Genomic DNA, 3,403 nt, shown 5'->3' on the forward strand with positions numbered 1-3,403 from the left:
AGATTTTGGGGATTACTTGTTTGGGGATTGTTAAATAAGATATTAACACTTGTCATATAATTAATTTACTCATTTTGCTTTGTGAGCAGTCCTCACAGTTTGCTGTTTGTAATGAGCTGAAGGTACACCCATGAGAAAACTATATCCAGTTTTCTGAAGTGCTTGTGAAACGTGAGCAGTACCATGCTGAGGGTAATTTCTTCTTTCTTTTGCAGCTCTCTGGCAGAATTCTGCAAGGAATTTCAAAGGTCAGATTTCAATGCTGCTGCACCAGAAAGGAGCAATCTTCCTTTTCCTTTTTTTCTTTTTTTTTTTTCCTTTCTTTTTCTCCCCCCACCCCACCCCACCCCCCCAAGTGTTGTCCTAGAGATGCTGGATGCGGTTTTGTTTGTAAAGCAACTGACCTGCCAAGTCTCACTCATTACGGATTAACTTTAAAGGCAGTTTTGTTTTGTTTTCACGAGGGGGGAAGTCTCTCTGAGGCTGGTGGTGAAGGATTTTCCAGTGTGATTTAAAAATCAGTATTTTTTACAACTCGCTCATCTTTTATTTTAAAATGTTAAGCCGCTTAAATTACCACGGGCTGGCAAACCCCGAAATAACTTTTCTTTTTTAAAGCTCTTTGTGAGAGGTAAGAAAACGTGCTACTCTCTGTAACTAAATAATATATTACCAGGAGAATTGTTTCTAAAATTGATTGCGCTGTTTTCCAGATACAGTTTTGTTTACTAAGACTCCCCTCCTCCCGACAAGAACCAGCTCTGTGATTCACTCTGCCGAGCAAGGGTATTTATTTATTTACTAATTGATTGGAGGGAATATACATGACATACAGTACATCAGAAGCTCTGAACAGAGGACCTTAAAAACTGCTGGGACCTACATTTTGCTGTATGGAGGTTTAATATAAATTAAGCGGGATGATTAACTGCGTCAGTATCTAAAGCGCGATGAGGAGAAAGCGGTGCTCTGTGCTTGGAAATCAAGGCAATCTCACCCCGCTTGGAAAGGGAGAGAGACGTACACACACGTAGATGTTAACACACAGCATCATTAACCCAGCCAAGTCCTTTCACTCAGTTAACTCATTTCCATGCTGAAACCTGATATTTAAAAGTAGCAGTTTAACGCAAAAGCCCGTGATTTTTTTTTTTTTCTCCTGATGTTCTTATTTTTATTAACTAAGCTTCACCAGTTTCAAAGTTACAGGTGGTATTTACTATGGTTTACGTTTGTGCTGTCAGTCAAACAAGTGTCACTATATATCACCCCGTGTTAAGAAAACATACTTTGTGATTGAAGAATGGAGTTGTGTTTGGACACGTATTTTACAAGTAACAAAATCCATTTAATTGACACAAAAAACACGGCTGCTGCTAGTAACTTTTGGGTAGAGTCCTGCTCATAGTCATAAAAATAACTCCAAAGAGAACAAAGCGCTTCAGTCCAGAGGAATGGCTGTTTAGGTAGCCGTGTGGGTGCCATGCTTTCACATAATGATTGTGTTTATACATGACAGGAAGCATCTGTAATCCACAGCTGCGGGTTCTCCAGCCCAAAGTCCTGATAAAATCTACACCTATGCTTCTGCATGAATGAAAACAGACTTCTGGAGCAGACCAGAAAAGCAGCCTGCCTTTCTAAAGTTTTTAGCACTCGGTGGTCGCCCTCAGCCTTCTCCCTACTTTTCTGCACTCCAACCTGTGTTCTGCCTAAGTCTCTAACAACTCCAGCGTACTCACTCCTATTACACTTTTTTCCTCAAATGCTGGCTTCCCCCCCACCCCCCTGCCCCGGCTTTGACCAATGGAAACGTATTTATATTGTCTTCTTCCCCCTTCTCTCTCTCCCCCCTGCACCCCTCCCCATCAAAGGGAGGCACAAAACAACCAAGCGCTTGCTTTTTTTTAATTTTTTTTTTTTTTTTTTTTGTAACTAGTTCAGCGTTTACTCTTTTGCCAAAGTGAGAAACGCGCTTTCCCTGAAGTTACGTTGTTTCAGGAAGTACAGGGATGCAACAAAAACAAGGCTGTGTCAGAGCAGTCTCTTCGGTAGCTCCCCTCTATTTCCATGGCTGTGTCACATAGGAAAATCACGCCGGAGCAGACAGTATTCACTGGCTTCTTAAAATATTTTTAGGCTACATCAGCTATCCTTTCTCACTCCCTCTGTGGAAGAAGTGTGCAACACTTTAAGTTGGAACCAGGCAAAATGAAGTTACAGTTGAACAAGGCGCGTAATGCCTTCGCAAAGATGACCTGTAACGCAAGGTCTACTACATTTCACAGTCAGATCTGAACAAAAAATAAGCTTTCCAGGCACTAATGGCATCTGATTTCTGTGGGTCTGTTGCTTAACGATAGAGCCATCCCTCAAGAAATCATACTCCAGCTTCTAATTCATATATCTTGATTTTCTTTCCTGCTGCTGCCTATGAATGCTCTGACACAGAAGACAGCTAAGTAGGAATTGTGTAAATATGATTATATGATCTTTTTATTTATTTGTTTTTGAGGAGACTGGGTTAGAATAGTGGTAAAGGAAAACAACTGTCTTAAATTAATTACTGTCCTAATTTGAAAAATACCCTTCCTTTTCCCAATAATTAATTTCAGTTCAAGAATTCAAAAAATCAGCTGCAGTGAAGTTTAATCCATCTCTATAAATGCACAAGAATGGAAAAACACACAGCTTTTCATAGGCTTCTAGCAATACACAGAAATGCGTGTATAAATTTCCAAAAAGCAAATTAAAAAAGCCCTCATATAAGAGAAGCAAAATAAATCTTGAATTAAAACTCTCCATTTGTTACTGGTGCATGAGTTATATAGTATCAGATGTCGCTCACTTTCGCTTGCTCCAGCCTAATAGCATATATAAATGGGAAATATTAGGTACCTACTGAAAACGTTATGTGATGCAACTCAACAGCAATTTCACGATGGGAGTCTCTTTACAATGAATAAAATGATTTCTGTATTTATATTTTTCAAATGGTCTAACAATACAAAATCTTGCTACAGTAGATTAAACAGAAAAATAACAGTTTATGAAATATGACCTCCAAAAAACTAATTGCAGAAGAAATATTCATTCCCAGTCCAATAAATCCTCAATTTTAAATGTCAGCTGCAAAACATAAATCCCTTTAATAGATTTCAAACTGTGGTGACAAAGTTGTAATTGTAGGGTCCAGCCCACTCAAAATCAGTCCAATGCTCTCGCTTTGCATTAGCCAGTCTACTGGCTATATATTTTTTTTGTTGTATTTTAATCTCATCCCCGATCGTTTAGGAATTTTCCATTGCATTCCTGTGCTTGGTTCTGGATTACTTTTGGCGCAGATTGAATTGAATCTTATTGCTATTCCTCAATAGACGTGCAAAGTCTGCTTGATCATAAC

This window comes from Calidris pugnax, unplaced genomic scaffold (genome assembly GCF_001431845.1).
Source record: "Calidris pugnax isolate Ruff unplaced genomic scaffold, ASM143184v1 scaffold51, whole genome shotgun sequence".
Lineage (NCBI taxonomy): Eukaryota > Metazoa > Chordata > Aves > Charadriiformes > Scolopacidae > Calidris > Calidris pugnax.